Genomic DNA, 24,185 nt, shown 5'->3' with positions numbered 1-24,185 from the left:
CGGCCTGGTGATACAAATCTGTCCAAATGTATCTTTTGTGTATTTCATCGCGGCGGTGTATATAAAGTATCGCCGATTTTACCGAAACGATTTGGTAAAACGGTACTTTCTTTCAATAATTTCAAATTCTAATGCTTCTTAGATCAATACATTGCAGATCCCGGAAGGACCAGCCGCCCATTGGACCACGACGGAGATATGGCCGACGGATATCCGGTCAGGTATTTCCGGTCAGTCTAGGTAATGATTTTTTTCTGTCTTTTTTTTTTGCTGTTGTAGGATTGAAGGGCAGATTATTTGTCAGATTCAAGTTCTTACAAGGCTACATTCAAACCTTAAAGGGTGGTTATGAATGCACCAAGTTTGAATGATGTTTCTGTACATTTGCTTCCCTTTCCCTACAAACAGTGTCTTTTGATACAAGTGATAGTGCCTTGTATCATCAGTGACGCGGCCTGGTGATACAAATCTGTCCAAATGTATCTTTCGATTTCATCGCGGCGGTGTATATAAAGTATCGCCGATTTTACCGAAACGATTTGGTAAAACGGTACTTTCTTTCAATAATTTCAAATTCTAATGCTTCTTAGATCAATACATTGCAGATCCCGGAAGGACCAGCCGCCCATTTGACCACGACGGAGATATGGCCGACGGATATCCGGTCAGGTATTTCCGGTCAGTCTAGGTAATGATTTTTTATTTCATTTTTTTCTTTTCTTTTTAAGGACCAGCAGCTTATTGAACTTAGTTACGGTATGTATTTTTCTACGTTTCATTAAAGTTAAATATAACAATAAACATCGTATGAAAACTGAAATACAATAACACCGATAAAAATTTTAAAAGAAATATACAGAATAAGTTTAATATAAAAAATAGAAATAAGAAATTAACTACATTTAAAATGTCTAAAAAAATAATTAAATTTTAAGTGAACCACAATCAAACAATTTAAAAATCATATCAGTATGAAAACAAAGTAGATATAAAAACTCAAATAAAAAAAAACAATAAAAAATGAATTAAAAATTAAACCTAATATAAAGTTAAGATAGTTCAAAATTAAAAAAAAAAAAATCTAAAAATTAAATATGAAACCAAAATTAAATTGATACAATACTAATATTTGATAATCTGTGCAAATCGAATGAAATAAAATCATGAAAACCAAAATTTTACAGAATTGGTAAGAAAAAATATTTGTGCGACAATATCGATTTGAATCTAATATTGATTTTACTGAACAATTATTTAGTCAAACGATACTATATTAAATATTTCCAAATAACACTCTTTAGATTAATACTTTTTCAGATCCGGAAAGGAGCAAACGACCATGGCGGCTGGTGTGGTGATGTGTTTAATTGGTCTGTTAAATGTTGTTTTGAATTCATGCTTTAAATATTTTCAAAAATGTTTTGAAATGTGTTTTTGAATTTTTGATATACATTATAGAAAAAATAGATTTTAAAATTTATTCTTGGGGTCAATTCTTTTCGCTTCTTGATATAATTTGTCAAATATTAACCAAAGATTTCATTTTCATATCGATGTAAAATTAATTATTCAAAATAATTTGAAATAATTTTGATATTGAAAATTCTAGAATATTTTTTGTAAGCTTGTAAGCTGAACTTTTTTTACTGAGTTCAATCATCAGATCAATAAGCTATACAAATTTTCAAATATAAATTTTTGAATGCATTCCTCAAATCATTATAGTCTCTAAATATTTATTTGTTTCTTTGAAAAAAACTTTTTAAGTTCAAATATTTAAAGGTTTTTTTTCTAAGTTTTCAATTCGATCTTCATATTAATTTTTGACTTGTAGATGAAAATTTTTAAACTAGATTTTTCTGATAAAAAAATTTTAGATCCATTTTTCAGGTCATTCTTTTGAATTAATTTTTGAGTTAAATTATTCTAAAATGCATTTGGACATGAAGTCTAAATATTGTTTTTACTTATTTTTCAAAATACTAATTTTTAAATCCAATTTTCAGGTCAATGTTGAATTAAGTCTCCAAATACTTTTCTGATTCTTTGAAATAAATTTTTGAATACTTGAAAGATTTGAAAAAATTACATCAGTATTTTCATATTAAGTATTTGATAAATGTTTGAGTTCCCTCTTTACATCAATAATGTATCTATCCTTAAAATTAATTTTTGAATTAATTAAAATAATTTAATATTTGTTTTTTAAAACTAGATGTTTCATATATGAATTTTTGAATTCATTTTCGACATCAGTATTTCAATATTTAGTCTTTAATAGATTTTTGAGTTCCTCCTTTACATCAATAATGTATCTATCCTTTAATGATTTTTTGAATTTGATTTTCACATTAATTATCGACTTGTAGATGAACATTTTTAAACTAGATTTTTCTGATAAAATTTTTTAGATCCATTTTTGTGGTCATTGTTGAATTAAGTCCTAAATATTTAATTCGTTTGAATAAAATTTTGGGTTAAATTTTTTAAATGTATTTTTTAATAAATTTTTGAATTTAATTTTCAGATTGATTTAGACATGAAGTCTAAATATTGTTTTACTCTATTTTTCAAAATGCTAATTTTAAGATTCAAGCTTCAGGTCATTGTTGAATTAAGTCTATAAATACTTTTTTGATTCTTTGAAATACATTTTTGAATACTTGAAACATTAATAAAAATATTCTTTACATCAGTATTTTAATATTAAGTATTTGATATATTTTTGAGTTCCCTCTTTACATCAATAATGTATTTAATTTTAAAATAAATTTTTGAATTCATTTAAATAATTTAATATTTATTTTTTTAAGAAATTTGAATCCAATATTCGCATTATTTTTGACTTGTAAATGAAAGTTTTTAAGCTAGATGTTTCATATATGAATTTTTGTATTCATTCTTGACATCAGTATTTCAATATTTAGTCTTTAATAGGTTTTTGAGTTCCTTTTTTACATCAATAATGTATCTATCCTTTAAGAATTTTTGAATTTAATCGTCACATTAATTTTTGACTTGCAGATGCAACTGTTTAAACTAGATTTTTCTGATAAAAACTTTTAGATCCTTTTTTGTGGTCATTGTTGAATTAAGTCCTAAATATTTAATTCTTTTGGATAAATTTTTGCGTTAAATTTGTTAACTGTATTTTTCAATAAATTTTTTAATTTGATTTTCAGATTAATTTTGACATGAAGTTTAAATATTGTTTTACTTATTTTTCAAAATGCTAATTTTAAGATTAAATTTTTCAGGTCATTGTTGAATTAAGTCTATAAATACTTTTTTGATTCTTTGATATGAATTTTTGAATACTTGAAATATTAATAAGAAATATTCTTTAGATCGGTATTTTAGTATTAAGTATTTGATATATTTTTGAGTTACCTCTTTACATCAATAACATATTTATTCTTGAAATAAATTTTTGAATTCATTCAAATAATTCAATATTTATTTTTTTAAAGAATATTTGAATTCAATCTTCACATTTTTTTTTTTACTTGTAGATGAACGTTTTTAAGCTAGATGTTTCATATATGAATTTTTGAATTCAATCTTGACTTCAGTATTTCAATATTTAGTCTTTAATAGGTTTTTGAGTTCCTCCTTTACATCAATAATGTATCTGTCCTTTAATCATTTTTTTAATTTAATTTTCACATTAATTTTCGACTTGTAGATGAACATTTTTAAACTAGATTTTTCTGATATAAATTTTAGATCCATTTTTCAGGGCATTGTTGAATTAAGTCCCAAATATTCTTTAATTCTTTTGAATAAATTTTTTAAAATGTATTTTTGATTTTTTTAAAGATTAATTTTGACATGAAGTGTAAATATTGTTTTACTTATATTTTCAAAATACTAATTTTTAGATCAAATTTTCAGGTCATTGTTGAATTAAGTCTTTAAATCCTTTTTTGATTCTTTGAATACTTGAATTTTTTTTACATGAAACTGTTTACTTGCAGCTATAAACAAAATCAAATATAAATGTAAATTTTTGAATGCATTCTTCAGATCATTGTTAAATTTAGTCTTTAAATATTAAAAAAAAATTAATATAAGTATTTTGATATGTATTCCTGAAAACATTTTGGAACCATCAGATTTGTTGACTTGTGATTTCATATTATTTTTTAAATAAGAATTTTTTCAGTATATTTACATCAATGTTGAATTTATTCAAACAATAATGAATTTATTCAAATATTTCAATATTCATTGTAAAATAATTTTTTGAATTCGATCTTCGGATTCATTTTGACTTGTAGCCAAAATATAAATTTGTGAGTACATTTTTCAGATAATTGTTGAATTTAGTCTTTAAATATTTTAATCTTAATTCTTAATTTTGTTGAATTCATTCTTGTAAAATAAATTTTTGAATTTACTAACCAGATCAATTTTGACCTGTAGCTTAAACATTTTGTGTAACCTTTCAAGATTTTTTTAATTATTGAAATCATTTTTAAATGTATTTAATGATTTTTTAATTCATTTTTCAGATCAATTTTTAATTGACTGTTTTTTCTGTTAAGATCAATTTTTGATTTTTGAAATTCATTCTTGAAATTGTTTCTTTTTATAAATTGATCTTTTTGCCTCTCAACTGATGAAGCCCGGGCAAACTTGTAACTTATTATTAAAGGGCAGAAACTCAATTGCCATATCGATTTCATATCATTCACTTTCTATAATTGACTTTCACTATATGTTTTGGCTGTTGTTATTATGACAACAAAACTTTATTAATATTAACAATCCAGAAAAGGAAACATTTTCCAAAATGTATGAAATTATTTTGGCAGTTGAGTCTTGAGGTCATTACACACCTCTTCTAACATTATGGAGCAGTTATCTTCGTTGTCAGTCCATCAGTATCAATTTTAGTTAATTATAGTTAACGTCACAGCATGACAGGAACCTAAAACATATTCATTGAATCTTACAGTTGTGCATATCTTCAAGAATAAAATAATTGGGCGATATAGCTTTTATGGCGAAATGACATTTGGGGATATATGGTTCCAAGTGGCTAAATGGTTTTAAAATTTGGGCGATAGGAATCAAATTTGTGGCAAAATGTTTTTTTTTTTTGGACGAGTCTGTAATCCGTTTATATAGTAAGTAATGACAAAACGGACATACAGTGAAAGCGCTAGTGCAAAATATAACTCTTTTGTTAATATTGGCATGTAGGTTAGGTTTTAATATGTGAATAAACATTTTTCTTTCAGTTCTTGAGCAACCAAATACATGAAAATAATTCCTTGAACACTGGTGCATATGTGTGTGTATATGTGTTAACAAAAGAAGCCATATACATATATATCAAATATAAATATTTTGAAAAACTATTCCTGAAAACATTTTGGAATTCAACCATCAGATTTGTTGACTTGTATCTTTATATTATTTTTCAAATATTAATTTTGTCAATATATTCTTTACATCAATGTTGAATTTATTAAAGCAGAAATGAATACATTCAAATATTTAGATATTTATAGTTAAATCATTTTTTGAATTAGATCTTCGGATTCATTTTGACTTGTAGCCTTAACCTTTTTGTATCTGTTTTTAATATAAGTTTTTGAATACATTTTTCAGGTCATTGTTGAATTTAGTCCTTAAAATTTTTTAAATTCTTAATTTTGTTGAATTCATTCTTGAAATGCATATGTATGCTTATAACATATATATATTGATTAACATTGGCATGCAACTAACCTGATTTAATTTCCATGTTTGATGAAATAAATAAATAAATAGAATTAGTACGTGTTCTTTGTGCTCTCTTCCAGATGTACATGTAACAGTGCTGTAATGGCATTGACTGCGGTAGACACATATGAAACGTGATAAATTGACAGTGGTTGGATTCAAGATAAACACAAAGTAACATAGAATCTGCCATATTTCTGAGGCATCGCTAGGACATGTGCTGCATGTGCTGGATCAGCAGCCCTTGTAAGATTTACCTCCCTTGTGTGTACAGGATTACCGCCCCCTTCGCAGTCCATAATTCTAACCTTGTCAGGGTTTTTTTTTTATCTAACCCAAAGATTTTAAAAGTTTGTTTATTTCCAAATGCAGAGAGCATAAAGGTAGCATTAATACATTATTCAATATATATTAAGATTTAAATGGAGGCGGAGGACATACAGTTGATTTAATATCTTGGTTTCTACATACGCCCCATGTCACGAGCGACTCTTGTAAGTTGAAAGATAAAGGATGAAAAATAAAATTTCAGACATTGTCAGATTTTCTGCAATTTGGTATCTAGGTACATCATGGGACACCGGTCACTATCGTAACCAACAAAATGGTCGTCATTTACTATGCTCCGATTTGTCGAAATTTAAATATTATTCGATTTTGTTAAAAATTTGTGTTTAGTGGTTTTGATGGATGGCGAAAACAGCGGTACGACTGCAGGGTCATTTGGGTGACTTCTGTAAATGTTTCCCATTACAATTAGTAATTGTTCTTTATTTTATTATGCCAGAAAATTGGCACAAGAAAACATTAAAGTGCTCAAAAGGCCTATAAAAATCAGTTGGTACCTTCGGCACCACATCTGCGTACACATCGAAACAGGTCAAGCTACGCCACTGATACGAAATATATATTTATCAGTGCTCTTACATAGACAGTTAATCTATAGAAGAATTTGACGTGAATAAACTCATTTCAAATTTTTGAACACTGATTGAGTTTAACTGCATGGTGACGTTATATAAGTCATTGGTTAATTAATTCGATCTCGTGTATATCTAATTTTAATGTTGGAAATGTAAATGTGTATAGTGTCTCGTAAGTCTGATAAGTTCGGACATTTTAATGTATTATATCTATGTGCTTTTATGTATTCAAAAATGAGTGACACTTAAATGAAATATATCTTTTATTCTTTAAAATTATCTTCAATTTAGATGTGTTGGTAGTTAAATCAGATGACACATGTGTAATAAGTAATTTCCTTCAATTGGCTTCGTATTATTCTCTAGTTGTAGTCATTTAATTGGTCGTCTACTAATTGCCAAGAAGATGACACCACCAAAGTGTAATCAACCAGTATACTATACCGGTCAGTTGAACCAACCATGGTATCTGTGCACTCGTCACATCTCGGCCGATTCCGTAGATGAAGGGTACCGGAATCGGCCGAGGTTAGCCGAATGGGTATCTGTGCTGCTAGACAGTGTGTCGACGCAGGTTGTCCTTGAAATAATGAACACTAGTACTGTATCGCTAAATCTTTACCTAAATTAAACAAACAATTGCAGCATACATTTGTGTAATATACTTTGATGAATATCTCGTTTTGAACATATTTCTCAAGTAATTTCTTTCTTCTTTTTTTTCTGTAAAAATTGACATCAAGTAATTCTTCCTTTTATTTTCCTTTGGTAAATTAAACCGTGATATTTAGTATGTTGATTTGTTGTGAAGATTCCCTCCATGCAGATGACCTTTCCTCGCGAGGCTTATTCCACCTTTCTCTTTCAATATGAAATTTAGAATGTGGAATTCTTAATAGCTTACGTTGTTTTTTTCGTCTGTAGCAAGCTTTGGGTTCAATTGGAAATTTAATGCTGGATAATTTAAACTCTTGTATATATTATTCTGGTATCAAAATGAGATACAAATGTATGATAAATCGGTATTCATATGAATCGCGTAATGTAAAAAGGGCATTGTTTCCATGAAAGAATTTAAACTTCAATATGTCTCAGTATTACGTATAATGTCAGAGACATATATATGTCTCTGATAATGTGAAGGATCCAATATACTTATATCATTTTCTATTTAATATATTCCTATCAAATGCACTGACTACCTGATCACGTACTAGTCCAGACATGGTGACAGTGCCAGAGAAAACTCGGGCTACGCTTCGCCAAAGATGGATGCAGGCGAAATCGGTGAGTTTCGGTTTTTTTACCGAATTTGCTAGTTTATGACAACATTGAAAGTTTCTGAGGCGAGCCGTAGGAAGATTTTAACATGCTGTTTCGAAATATATAATATATTCTTGACAATAACCCATTTTAAGGTAAGAAGCGTTGGGAAAATATCTCCGAGATGACCGTAATATCAAACTATGATGACCGTAGTAATTGAAAAGGATGACCGTAAGGATGACCGTAAGGATGACCGTAATATGCCAAGAAAGTACCTTCAATTCCGTGTATTCTGTAAAATGATAAACATATACATTGTACATGCAATACCTTCGTTTATGTTGCACATCGATTGTTGTTCGGTTCGTTGAATTTATAATTGATACTTCCGCTATGTAATAAGACACTATATCGAGTTTTGAAAAAAATAATGATATGATAGTAGCTGGTGACAACCCAATTTACGTAACATGAGAAGATACGATACAAGTACATATTAATAAATTGAAACAATCTGGAAATGCACACTTGCGGTATATTCATTCAGTAAACAGTTTACACTCTAAAGTTGCAGCAGAAAACAAAATCAATAATTTACTCATTTGTTCCAGGTAAGTAATTTCATGAATAAGTTAATCATAATACATATTTGTTATTGGTTTACTGTTGCACAATCAAACATAAACATTCCCAAACAATAACAATATTAAATAGTAACCAATTGATATGAGTGACGTCATCATGAGTTTTATTAACCATGATGAGTAAGCAACATGTATCAGAAAGACCCTGACATATAAGAATTGGGTATCCTAACGGACGGATGCCTGTTTAGGCTCCAGGACTTGGACTAACACCACAAATATATCCTTATGTCTAACATTGGTGTCGGGGCGGACCAATCTCGGGCAACACAGACAATTATCCGAAAGAATGTTGAGGTTCGGTGTTCGGGTAAGAGGAAACTCGGATAACAGCAAAACATTGATATGAAAGAATGTCTTAGTCTGGTGTAAGGGCCAGAGGAACTCAGGGACTAGATTTATATGCAATATACACATAGAATCAAATTACAATTAAAATGTCTGGTAAAACGTTGTCATTGTGATCTTTTCTTTATTATACATGCCTAATAGCCTATATATTTATAATGTATAGTATAATTTCACTACTGTGCATTAATGAGAGGACATATATATATATACTAAATGTCACACATACAATAGATGTATGTATCATGTATTAACTGCAAACGAACGCAACAAAACCAAATGGTAATTTTCAAGTATGAATAAACAAACACACATAATACAAAATTAAAAAAAAAAAACCCGAAACTGAAATTTGATCAATAATTCAAAGATATATAAACAACCTGAACGAATAAAAGCTTCAATGTTTACCTGCATTCATGTCGCTGTCGTTCGCCTACATGTAAAATATTATATTAGCACTTAAATCATAATAATTAATTTTTCTTTATTTTCATGGTAAATACTCAAATGTGATTGGTCGAACAATTCGTTTCATTCTTCTATGAAAGAGAATTCCGAGAATGGCGCGAAAAATGTGACGTCACAATACGACAATTGACGTTGCGTATTGATTTGAGAAAAAGAATTCAATTTAAAACCAGTAAAATTGTACATAAAACATGTCTTAAATTAGAAAATCATTTTCAAAAATAAATTATAAGCGTTGATGTCAATTTTTTTTTTAGTTTCATCGGGGTATGAAACAAATGTTGTTTGCAAACTTCTGTAAGAATCCGCTAAGTAAATAAACAAATTGTCTCTAGAAAATATTCAACTGGAAGCTGCAAGAATTATAACGGGTGGGACCAAACTTACAAGCCATGCTAAATTATATGAAGAAACTGGGTGGGACACTCTACAATATCGCCGTAAAGTGAAGAAAATTGTTCAGGTACACAAAATGATTTTTGACCTCACTCCCCCATACCTTTCTAATTTACTCCCTCAACGCAGAATGGACGTTCATCAATATAACACACGCGATGCTGATAACTTAAAAAATGTATTCTGTAAAACGAACTTCTATAAAAACTCTTTTCTCCCTTTTTCTATTGACCTGTGGAACTCACTACCCCCAGATATTAAAAATAGCCCCTCCCTTAGTAACCTGAAAAAATACCTACACAGACACTCACCGACAGTCCCTCCTTATTATAGTTATGGGAAACGTTCTGACCAGGTTCATCATGCTAGATTGAGGATGAATTGCAGCTCTCTCTCTCTCTCTCTCTCTCTCTCTCTCTCTCTCTCTCTCTCTCTCTCTCTCTCTCTCTCTCTCTCTCTCTCTCTCTCATCAATAGTTTTGTTTTTAAGTTATACTATTTGACTAATAAATGGCTATACGGTTTTGTCACCCGCCAATCTATTATATAAGGAGACAGATTTAAATAAGTATTTTCATACTTTTTTCTGAATCCTTTTATTATTATGTATCATATATATGACATGTAAATATTGAATAAAATATTGTTTAAACTAAACAAATTGTTGCACGTTGTAAACTGAAACAATAACGGAACGTTAATACCTCATCATTATCGTGTACGTTGTTTCTATTTCATAAGGTTTGAAATGCATGAAAAAGTGACGTGAAATGATACTAAGCACGTCTGATGTGTCCGCCATATTTGCTATGAGAACAGAAAATGTAATGACTTAAATATAAGTAGTGAGTATGAATGACTGACCACGATTTCAGACTTCAGTAACAAAACTTTCCCTCTGTATTACGGTCATCCACGAAACATATTACGGTCAGCCGGATTCAAAACACGTTGTGTATTACGGTCATCTCGGAGATATTTTCCCAACGCTTCTTACTTTAAAATGGGTTATTGTCAAGAATATATTATATGATATTTCGAAACAGCTTAAGCTTGTTAAAATCTTCCTACGGCTCGCCTTAGAAACTTTCAATGTTGTCATAAACTAGCAAATTCGGTAAAAACCCGAAACTCATCGATTTCGCCTGCATCCATCTTTGATGACCGTAGTAATTCTCTAGTTCAGTATAACATCTCTCTGTATTTTTTAGACGTCACTTCGAGCCCTGATAAACCATTAGAAAATTGAGAATACATGTATGTTCTTGCAACATAAATGTAACAGGCGAAGCAGTGAGGAAATCTAATAAGGGGCATCTAAACAGCAAATCCAGTCAAAACATTGATATTTTACAGGCCTATACATCCCTATTATGGTGCAATGTCACAGAAGTAACATGATGAACTTTTAGTATGTATCATGGCAAACCGTGGGACTTGCTGTTGACATGTAATTTGTTAAGCTGTTTGTAAATTTCAACAAAACGTAAGAAAAATGCATGTTTCAGGGGGACATAATTAACTCATTTGTATCCCATATATTACACAAACTTGCCATGTCGTTTTGCTCACAAGTGTCTAAAGCACAAAATAGGAGCATTGGTTTGACCAGCTTTGACGTTATTATATGTATAAACGCTGTTTTTATTTTGACCTTGAATTGCAAATGGCGGTCGTGAATGATATCACACAAATACGGCATATAAGGAGGTATTTAAAACATCAAAAATGCTCTTATTAGACAATATAAAGTATTCTTGAAGTGGCAAGAAGACTACTTTTATGAAAAAATGTTCAACCGTTGAGTTTGGAGTAAAATGTGCCTATTTCTGAAGAAGGCTGCAAACTCACCAGTTTAACAAATTGACTTTAAAATGTTCTTCTATGTTGAGATGTCGTAAATGTATGATATAGGAGTATTGTTATTAACTGAAATGCCCCCCTTTAAGCAGGGACATATATAGACTTATTTCTGTAAAATTATTCACAGCCGCCATTTGCATTCCAAGGTCAAAACAAAAAAATCCGGTCAAACAAATGCTCCTACCCTGTGCTATAAACACTTGTAAACATAACAGCTTGGCTATTTTTCAGGTTTGGTCATTTGCCTGACTTAGAATTATTCCATGCTACATCTTACCACAAAGTTACTCTATAGAAGAAACTGGTAGCATCTAGATCTATAGCAATTTATTGGTGATTGTAAGAAGCTACATGTCCGAACAAACATTTTGGTATATTACATGACATTTTTTGTGCAAATCTTTAGGTATTTATTCGTGTTTGAAATTCAACATTATTCTGCTATATAGATGACCCTCCTATAAGTGGTTCCTAATGTGAAAATTAAACAGTCCTAGGCCTCGCGCGTCGCACGAGGTATAGGACGTAAAAAGTAAAGATTGTCTTAGAAATAGCTCTACTTGGCTAATGTTTGATGTTAAAATACACGACACAAAATAAAAATCATTGTATCTTGTACTGTATACGTACAGTAGGCCAAGCGACCTTAACTTCTCTCGAAGCGGGAGTTATCGCCCCTGGGTCACCTCTCCTGTAGTAAACAAAAACAAAAATATCGATTCTCACGATTCACTGGAGCGAAAACCTACATCACGTTATAAAGAAAACAGTCAAGGTAAACGGGTGGCATGCTTGTATAAACATACGTCACAAGTGCGGAGCGGAAACACACAAGGTAGGTCAAGTATTTAAGTGACCACACCCTTTTATTAATTTTTTTTGAACAGGTCGGGGAGAAGGTTTCGGGGAGAAGTCGTGATTTCACTATTATCACTGATTATAGTGGTATTCTTACTACTGGCTGTCCTATGTTGCATTCCTCAAAGAAAAATACACTCAAAAATGTTACTCGTTATGAAATGAAAAGTCAAACGCACAAAAAGGAAGTAAATTCCGTGCACAGACTGAGTGACTAATACAATTATCATCATGTTTTCATTATTATTGAAATGTTGGCATTACTTAAAATGAAGATCTAAATAATTCTCCGAAGAATTCAGATTAAGAGCCAGAGGTTTAATTCTGTTAGTGTGCTATGCTTTCAAATATAACATCTTAGTTACCATTGCTTCCAAACTAATGAAGGATTAAATATTTTCTTTTATATCATGGAGCCAAACACAAGAAAGGGGGTGAACCTTAGGTTAACTTGTTTACATTGAGAAGTTTGGAGTAGATAGCGATATATATAGCTAGGTGGAAGTATTAGGAAGATGTGTAATAGGATGGAGTAATGAAAAACACCCTGTTCACGCCAGGGCTTCAACTAGCGACCTCTCGCTCTCAAGGCAAACATATCTATACCACTATAGGCTAAAGGGAAATTTCCACTAGTCTGAGATAGTAAGGTGACCTTATACTCAAATCTACTTTTACACTAATCCCTCCTTCACGAAGTCTTCGCTTCAGAAGGCAAACCACTAGCCCAGGTTCTTTATCTCCATGGAAGCCTCTCAGTCTAGCTTTCACTTGGAGTGGTCAACGGCACCAAATCTGTAATAGGAAAGAGTACTGAAAAATACCCTACCCACGCTGGGACTCAAACTACTATAAGCGACCTTTCACTCTCAAGTCAAACATCCTACCACTAGGCTAAAGGGTAATGTCCGCTGGTCTGAGCTAGTAAGGTGACTATGTACTCTTTACTTCTAAAGATGTAAATTCAAGGATTAATCTAGAATTTAGGGGAAGCTACCCTTTTTGGACCATAGGGGAAAATCATTTCTGAAAAGGGGAAATTTAAACATCACAAACTTTCATTTTTTTGCTTTAAAAACACATTTTCCATGTAAAAACAGCAAATGGTTAATTAGGAAAGCAAATCTGGAGTATTTGGGAATATTATTGCCATACAAGTGAGGGAAGATACAATATTTCAGTGAATTTAACAGAAGTCTGAGCGGAAATATGGAACAAAATCCTGAGGGGAAAATACCCATAAATGGTTGTAAAAATGCCTAGATTGATCCCTGTAAATATAATTATATTATTTATTGAGGAAGGAACACAAAGTAGAAATATTTTTTCTCTAATTTAAAATTGATGTTACATCAATGCAAGGCAATGTTGACTTGACCGGATCCAATTGTAAATGTGACATCATTGTGTTGTTGGGAATGTGTATAGCATGTGCAGCTTTTCTCAACCCTAGCTATAGGATGAGATACGAAAATCTCACACTGTTAAACTTGTGGATATCCCTGTCCAGAGTAAGAGTCATCCATTCCCCAGTAACCATGAGATCACCTTGTTAAATACATTTTGTATGTGAAAATAAGATATCACCTGCCCAGTGTATTATAGGTATGAGACAGAGGGATTTTTGGTTTGGTTTGTTTTTGTTTAATGTCCTATTAACAGCCAGGGTCATTTAAGGACGTGCCAGGTTTTGGAAGTGGAGGAAAGCCGGAGTACCCGGAGAAAAACCACCGGCCTAGAGTCAGTACCTGGCAACTGCCCCACGTAGGTTTCGAACTCGCAACCCAGAGGTGGAGGGCTAGTGATGATAAGTGTCGGGACACCTTAACCATTCGGCCACCGCGGCCCCTACACAGAGGGATATTAACCCTCAGCTAAATCCCCCTTGGGTTGAGATTCTCCTATCTCGATCCCCCTCAATGGAGTTAAGATTGTATTAAATAATCTTACACCGGGAAGAGAAACACAGCTGGCATGCTGTAAGTTGTGACTCACAACTAACAGTTTAAGGACCTATACTCTTTGTGTTTTAAATTAATGATCTGCCAGAAAGTATCCAATCACAAAATTAAGTTATCTTTTTCCTGATGATACTAAAACCATTAAAACTATTTTAGTACCCCGATACGCAAACGGAACCCGGTGGAACTAATTAATGGCATGGAGTAATACTTGGCTACTGAAGATTCTTCCAGAAAACAGTCATTAAAAAGGGAAGAAGGAAATAGTTTAAACGGGAGGCCAGTTCGATGGATCAATAAAGAAAAAGATACAGCCATTTCATATGTAAATTCCCCTTGGTCCGTAGTTATGCATATTACATTTTGGGACCAATCGAAAACAACATGACAGACAAGCAACCATCTTGGATTTTGACAATTGAAGTTTGTTATCGCTATTTCTCAGAAAGAACTGAAGGGATCTTTGTCAAATTTCATATGTAGGTTGCCCTTGGTCCCTAGTTATGCATATTGCACTTTGGGATCTGTCGGAAAACAACATGGCCGACAGGCAGCCATCTTGGATTTTGACAATTGTAGTTTGTCAACTTTGTCGAAGGGCAAGTAAGCTTATGCTGTAGTGCGGCATCCGTCGTCCGTCCATCCGGCCAGCAACAACTTTTTTATTTGAACAATTTCTTCTCAATAACCAAGAGGCCTAAGGACTTGATATTGGGTCTGTAGCATGCTGGGTTGAAGGGCTACCAGATTTGTTCAAATGAATGACCTTGGCCTTCATTCAAGGTCACATGGTTCAAAAAGTCTATAATCTTCAAACAACTTCTTCTCAATAACCAAGAGGCCCAGGGACTTGATATTGGGCCTGTAGCATGCTTGGGTCAAGGGCTACCAAGTTTGTTCAAATAAATGACCTTGACCTCCATTCTAGGTCACATGGGTCAAATAGGCTATAATCTTTAAACGACTTCTTCTCAATAACCAAGAGTTCCCAGGGACTTTATATTGTGCTTGTAGCATGCTGGGGTGAAGGGCTACAAAGTTTGGTCAAATAAATGACCTTGACCGTCATTCAAGGTCACAGGAGTGAAATCAGCTTAAATCTGTAAACAATAATTTTGCGATAGCCAAGTGTCTCCGAGACCTGATATTAGGCCAGCAGTATGCTGCAATGAAGGACTAGAAAATTTATTGATATGAATAAACCTAGCCTACTCTGATATTTGAATAAAGAGGTAATCAGCATAGTTACCTGTAGTTCTTAATAACCTCAATCAACTTCAAAGTTGCTGTAGATAATGGCCCATTGGGCCTCTTGTTATCTATATCTGAAATTGTATCTGTTAATATCCCTAGAGTGTTGACCTCGACAATGAATTACTGTGGTATGCTAAATTTCATCGTAAAGTCATTTTATTATCAACAGCTGTGCACCTTGCTGTATCTACTTAATATTTCTGTTTTGTGCATGTAAACTGATAATTATGTACAAGTAAACTGTCTGTACACAGATAAAACTGACCAATATATTCAGATAAACTGATCACTTTATACAGGTAAAACTGGCCACTACATACAGGTATAACTGACCAATATATACAAGTACAACTGACCACTTTATACACGTAAACTGACCACTATATAAAGGTATAACTGACCATATATACAGGTATAACTGACCACTATATACAGGTTTAACTTACCAATATATACAGGTATAACTGACCACTATAAACAGGTATAATTGGCCACTATAAACAGGTATAACTGACACCTGTATACAGGTTCCTAAATCTGATACCTTTATATAAGAAAAACTATATATTTGCAAGTGAAACTTTCCACTATAAACAGGTATAACTGACCAATATTTATAGGTATAACTGGCCACTATTAACAGGCGTAACTGACCAATATTTATAGGTATAACTGACCATGGCCACTATAAACAGGTATAACTGGCCATTATAAACAGGTATAACTGACCAATATTTATAGGTATAACTGGCCACTATTAACAGGTATAACTGACCAATATTTATAGGTATAACTGGCCACTATAAACAGGTATAACTGGCCATTATAAACAGGTATAACTGGCCACTATAAACAGGTATAACTGGCCATTATAAACAGGTATAACTGGCCATTATAAACAGGTATAACTGGCCATTATAAACAGATATAACTGGCCACTATAAACAGGTATAACTGGCCACTATAAACAGGTATAACTGGCCTCTATAAACAGGTATAACTGGCCATTATAAACAGGTATAACTGGCCATTATAAACAGGTATAACTGGCCACTATAAACAGGTATAACTGGCCATTATAAACAGGTATAACTGGCCATTATAAACAGGTATAACTGGCCACTATAAACAGGTATAACTGGCCATTATAAACAGGTATAACTGGCCACTATAAACAGGTATAATTGGCCATTATACACAGGTATAACTGGCCACTATAAACAGGTATAACTGGCCTCTATAAACAGGTATAACTGCTCACTATAAACAGGTAGAGGAATATGTACCTGTGTAAACAATATGAGGTTTCAGTATGAAAACTTACCAACAAAACTATGTCCCATATCAGAGGTGTGTTACTTCATAACATTGTTTGTGTATATTTGGTTCCTTTAAATAAATATTAACTTTTTGTTTTGGTTGACTGGGTAAAAGTATGAGACATAAACCTGTCGATCTAACAGTAGAGTGTGTACTAACTAGTAGGTTATAATTTAGAACATGACAGCCCTTACAGGCTCGCACATCATTGTACCTGTATACTAACCAATACTGACCTTTATATACAGGTTTAACTGACCAATATATACAGGTATAATATTATATATAACTGGCCACTATATACAAGTATATTTGACCACTATATACAGGTAATGCTGACTACTATATACAGTTATATTTGACCAATATATACAGGTATTACTAAACACTATATACTGGTATAACTGACCTATATATACAAGAATAACTGACCACTATATAGAGGTATCACTGACCACTATATACAGGTATAACTGACCAATATAAACAGACATAACTGACCATTATATACATATATAACTGATCACTATATACAGGTAAAACTGACCACTATATACAGGTATAACTGACCACTATGTACAGATATACCTGACCACTATATACAGGTATAACTGACCACTATATACCGGTATATCTGACCACTATATACGGGTACATTTGACTAATTTATACAGGTATATTTGACCAATGTATACAGGTATTACTAAACACTATACACTGGTAAAACTGACCAATATATACAAGAATAACTGACCACTATATACAGGTATAGCTGACCACTATATACAGGTATAACTGACCACTATATACAGGTATAACTGGCCACTATATACAGGTATAACTGACCACTATATACAGGTAAAACTGACCACTATATACAGGTAAAACTTACAATTATACATAGGTATAACTGACCACTTTATTCAGGTATAATTGACCAATATTAGCAGATATAACTAACACCTGTATACAACTAAGGTTCCTAAATTTGAAACCTTTATACAAGAGAAACTATATATTTGCAAGTGAAACTTTCCAATATATACACGTATAACTGACCACTATATGAGGTATAACTGACCAATATATACAGGTAAAACTGACCACTATGCAGAGGTAGAGGAATATGTACCTGTGTTAATAATATGAGGTTTCGGTATGAAAACTTACCAACAAAACAATTTCACATATCAGAGGTGTGTCCTTCATAACATTGTTTGTGTATATTGGGTTCCTTAAAATAAATATTAATTTTTGTTTTGGTTGACTGGGTAAAAGTTTTCATTTATCCATGAGACATATAAAGTAGAGTGTGTACTAACTAGTAGGTTATAATTTAGAACATGACAGCCCTTACAGGCTCACACATCATTGTACCTGTATACTAACCAATACTGACCTTTATATACAGGTTTAACTTACCACTATATACAGGTATAACTGACCACTATATACAGGTATAATATTATATATAACTGACCACTGTATACAAGTAAAACTGACCACTATATACAGGTATAACTTACCACTAAATACAGGTATAACTGACCACTATATACAAGTATAACTGACCACTTTATACAGGTATAACTGACCACTATATACAGGTAAAACTGACCATTATATACTGGTATAACTGACCACTGTATACAAGTAAACTGACCACTATATACATGTATAACTGACAAATATATACAGGTATATTTGACCAATATATAAAGTAATGCTGACCACTATATACAGGTATATCTGACCACTATATACAGGTATAACTGACCACTATATACAGGTATAAATGACCATTATATACAGGTATATCTGACCACTATATACAGGTATAACTGACCACTATATACAGGTATAACTGACCATTATATACAGGTATATCTGACCACTATATACAGGTATAACTGACCACTATATACAGGTATATCTGACCACTATATACTGGTATAACTGACCACTATATACAGGTATATCTGACCACTATTACAGGTATAACTGACCAATGTATACAAGTATAACTGACCACTATATACTGGTATAATTGACAACTATATACAGGTAATATTGACCACTATATACAGGTAATACTGACCAATATATAAAGGTATAACTTACCAACGCATACAAGTAAAACTGACCATTATATACAGGTAAAACTGACCATTATATGCAGGGAAAAACTGACCATTATAAACAGATAATACTTAACACTATATACGGGTTTAACTGACAACTATATACAGGTAAAACTGACTACTATATACAGGTGAAAGTGACCACTATATACAGGTATAACTGATCACTATATACAGGTAAAACTGACCACTATATATATATAACTGGGGTATCAATGTGAGATTTTAGTATGATAACGTACCAACAAAACTATGTGTGTTCATCACAACATTGTATGTACACATTGTATATGTTTCGTTGCTATAAATAAATGTTCCAATTTGGTTTTGGTTGGCTGGGTAAGATTTCCTTTATGCACTAGACATAAACCGGTAGAACCAATAGTGTGGGTACTTAATGATAGGTTATAATTTAGAACATGACCGCCTTAACACATCTGTATACCTGTAAACTCGTTATATACTCGGCCAGGTGTCACACAGGTAAGTCGTAAATTGACATATACTGATATAGAGCTCTTCAATTAGCTCAAGCCTGTATGTTAATTTTGTGAGGAACTTCAAATGGATGCTTATCTTCTGTTAATCTAATGATTGAATATTTTAAAGGATAGCATGAATAATTTATGTTGTTTTATTTGCCAAAGAAGCAGTTTCGTCAATACAGTGATGTTTTTGATTTGGGGATTGTTAAAGTCGTGTGTAGCATTTAGTAATGGACAGTTCACGATGGAAAATGAAAGGGCACATAATAGGGACATTGGCACACCCCTTTCAGGTCATTACTGTTAAACTGGGGTCAAATATTTTGAAATTTCCTTTCTTGATTTCATTGAATGTAAAAAAACATTCTGCGATATAGTTAAGGCAAGAAATTGATCATGAAAAATCCAGTGTTTTGATACAATCCTATCATTAACCCTTTAGGCTAATGTAGTTAGTTCTACAAATTACGTTTTAATTGATAGATGTTGATATATATATGAATGACATCGGGATGCATTGATTGATGATGAACATCGCTCTGACCGATACTTGAACTCAGCAAAGGAATTTGTATATCATAGCAACCCAAAAATACAATAACACATGTTAAATATGTACAAATAAACTAAATCTTATATAAATATTCTTTAGCAATTTTGTGAGATAGTTATCTTTAAATTTTAATGCAGTCTTTATGCATTTTTATTTTAACCTTTATCAGAAATTAGAAAGTTTCCGGCATGTTTTACATCTTTGACAGAAGATAATTTTAAATGAAAATTTTAGGATGGCCTGTTCTGTTACCATCAGGGGGCCGCAGTGGTCAAGTGGTTAAGGTGTCCCGACACTTTATCACTAGCCCTCCACCTCTGGGTTGCGAGTTCGAAACCTACGTGGGGCAGTTGCCAGGTACTGATTGTAGGCCGGTGGTTTTTCTCTGGGTACTTCAGCTTTCCTCCACTTCCAAAACCTGGCACGTCCTTAAATGACCCTGGCTGTTAATAGGACGTTAAACAAAAAACAAACCAAACCAAACTGTTATCATCAGACAGCTACAAATGATTTAGTTCATTGATAAATCTCCCAGAATTTCTGGAAAGAGTTAAATTGAAAATTGAGACTCCTTGATTTTACCAATTTACAGTTGAAATGGAATTATTGAAATTAAAGTTCAGAACTAAGAGTGATCAGGTATGATTGAGTGTATACACAACAATACACATACAATGTAGATACGGCAATGTTATAATATATATCCCGAGAAAAATGAAAAGAAGAATTTCTAAAACACGTACAAATGGGATGATTAGTTAATGCATTAAAGCCCAAGGCCTGTAATTATCAAGTTCCGATCACTTATCCAGGACGCTAAGAGTTTGACATATTTTATCGTAAAATCTTATCATATTTCCTAAGTGATCCCCCTCAGTTTGTTGTCAAGTAAAACTTTCATACAGGTATTTGACTTACTAATAGATACAGATGTCTCTCTTTGGGTATCACATCCATTTTTTCTGGAAAAGACGATAAGTGCACTTAAATATAGTTGATTAAGCATCTAGTGAAATCTTTTAGTCTTATACATATACAACCAAAGAAAAATTTATTTTTTTTAGATATTTTTACAGTGCTGCAGATTTTACACACATGGGGACCCTCTCGAAATGTATTGGTCTACAAGTACACCATGTGGTTATAGGGAACAACCAACCAATTGAAAAAATATATTTTTGAAACAGCCCCTGTGTATAGAAAGTTGAGCTAAGGATAAAATGTCTGGCAGCCACTGATTGGCCAGTATGTTATGAAGTGAGAAAATAGATATGTAGCCTGATAGGTAACTATCAATAAGAAATGTTGATATAAATTTCGCAAGTCCGATTGTTTTTTTTCTCAAAAGTTCACGTAATAATAGTAAACAGGTAAACATTTCAGATTTTTGAGAATTTTTACTGCGAAATTCACCTATTTTCAAAATGGCTACCCTGGAGAAAATTTGAGCTGAAGGACCCAACTTTTTTTTTTGATTAGGTGTTATATCAGACCCTAAACTTTTGTTATAAACCATAATCGTCATATTCAATTCAAGAATTTGAATGAAATAATCCAAAATGTTAACACTAAAGCCTATGGGAAAACAATTGGTTGGTTGGTCTCTATATGTAAGATATGGTAATTTAGATAGTTTAATTGCTTTAAATTATTAACTTTATCATTTTTATCATCTTTCTCAGTTTCTTATATTGTTAGGAAGATAAAGGAGGTTTTCACCGTAACAGGATCTTTGTTCAGTGAACGATTTAATAACCATCATTTTTCAGGGTACTATGGTAGCTATACTGACTAAAATTACTAAACTAGATATCCTGTTTTAATATGTCAACACACCCAGTCGGCTAGTCACGATTATTTTCATGCGAACTTTAAAGCTTTTGTATATATTTTTTAGATTGATAGTTGTGAGAGGTTTATAATGAAAGTACAGAAAAGGCGTGCTCTGTTTGTCACCGACATGAAACTACCATGACAACAGCTGTTGCTAAGCTTCAGAAGATTTTTGTATGAACTTCGTTACAATATATACAATATCTAGGATATTACAATTATAATATTAATGACATATTTCAAATAGGGGTGTACAGTATGATGTCCAAAGTATAAGCTAGTATATAGGCTCACTAATTGTACGTAATTAATACAAATTTTCCACATTTGATTTGAATGTATTTGTGGAAAATATCAATATACTGATATATTCAAGAAATATATTCATTCAATATTCATAGGGAAACTATTAAATGTCCTCGATATGTTTATTTAACAATTCTGAAATGAAACAAAAGTTATAAACAGATTTAATGAGTATATAGAGATATGTACTAAGGTCTGTAGTACAATGGTTTATTGTCAGTCTACAGTTTACAAGCTATAATTGAGGTTATGTTATATTGAAATAGAAGTACATTGATTTTGTATTATTATCATTTTTTATTCCATACTGTATTTATCTGCAAATAAACCCCTACATATCGACAAATAAGCCCCTACATATTGACAAATAAGCCCCTACATATCGACAAATAAGCCCCTACATATCGACAAATAAGCCCCTACATATCGACAAATAAGCCCCTACATATCCACAAATAAGCCCCTACATATCCACAAATAAGCCCCTACATATCCACAAATAATTAAGCCCCTACATAGTGTACTTGGCAAATTCCAAATATACTTCATCCTGTAGATGATTTAATATATAGAAACTTTGTATGTTTGCATTACTGTCACTATGCTTTGTATCAAAAGGAAAATAAAAACATTTTGCAAAACAAAACAAAAAGCCCCTACATATCCACAAATAAGCCCCTACATACCCACAAATAAGCCCCCTACATACCCACAAATAAGCCCCTACATATCCACAAATAAGCCCCCTACATATCCACAAGTAAGCCCCTACATATCCACAAATAAGCCCCTACATACCCACAAATAAGCCCCCTACATATCCACAATTAAGCCCCTACATACCCACAAATAAGCCCCTACATATCCACAAATAAGCCCCTACATATCCACAAATAAGCCCCCTACATATCCACAAATAAACCCCTACATACCCACAAATAAGCCCCCTACATATCCACAAATAAACCCCTACGTATCGACAAATAAGCCTCTACATACCCACAAATAAGCCTCTACATATCCACAAATAAGCCTCTAAATATCCACAAATAAGCCTCTAAATATCCACAAATAAGCCCCCTACATATCCACAAATAAGCCCCCTACATATCCACAAATAAGCCCCTACATATCCACAAATAAACCCCTACATATCCACAAATAAACCCCTACATACCCACAAATAAGCCCCTACATATCCACAAATAAGCCTCTAAATATCCACAAATAAACCCCTACATATCCACAAATAAGCCCCTAAATATCAACAAATAAGCCCCCTACATATCCACAATTAAGCCCCTACATATCCACAAGTAAGCCCCTATGTATCCACAAATAAGCCCCTACATATCCACAAATAAGCCTCTAAATATCCACAAATAAGCCCCTACATATCCACAATTAAGCCTCTACATACCCACAAATAAGCCTCTAAATATCCACAAATAAGCCCCTACATATCCACAAATAAACCCCTACATATCCACAAATAAACCCCTACGTATCCACAAATAAGCCCCTACATATCCACAAATAAGCCTCTAAATATCCACAAATAACCCCCCTACATATCCACAAATAAGCCTCTACATATCCACAAATAAGCCCCTACATACCCACAAATAAGCCCCTACATATCCACAAATAAGCCTCTAAATATCCACAAATAAGCCCCTACATATCCACAAATAAACCCCTACATATCCACAAATAAACCCCTACGTATCCACAAATAAGCCTCTAAATATCCACAAATAAGCCCCTACATACCCACAAATAAGCCCCTACATATCCACAAATAAACCCCTACGTATCCACAAATAAGCCC

At 32.5% G+C, this 24,185-nt stretch overlaps 1 protein-coding gene across 1 annotated transcript in view; it reads left to right on the top strand.

The window, feature by feature from the left end:
- The first annotated feature begins 12,349 nt into the window (after positions 1 to 12,349).
- The window catches only part of LOC117326344 (putative ferric-chelate reductase 1 homolog), a 41,522-nt gene continuing 29,686 nt past the window's right edge, over positions 12,350 to 24,185 (top strand). Inside the window, exon 1 of the mRNA XM_033883053.1 lies at positions 12,350 to 12,478. The gene's annotated coding sequence lies outside the window, so the exon portion shown is untranslated. The remainder of the gene's footprint in view (positions 12,479 to 24,185) is intronic.

Source organism: Pecten maximus, chromosome 4 (genome assembly GCF_902652985.1).
Source record: "Pecten maximus chromosome 4, xPecMax1.1, whole genome shotgun sequence".
NCBI lineage: Eukaryota > Metazoa > Mollusca > Bivalvia > Pectinida > Pectinidae > Pecten > Pecten maximus.
Note: the sequence above shows the minus strand (reverse complement) of the source record. Positions and strands in the feature narration are given on the sequence as shown.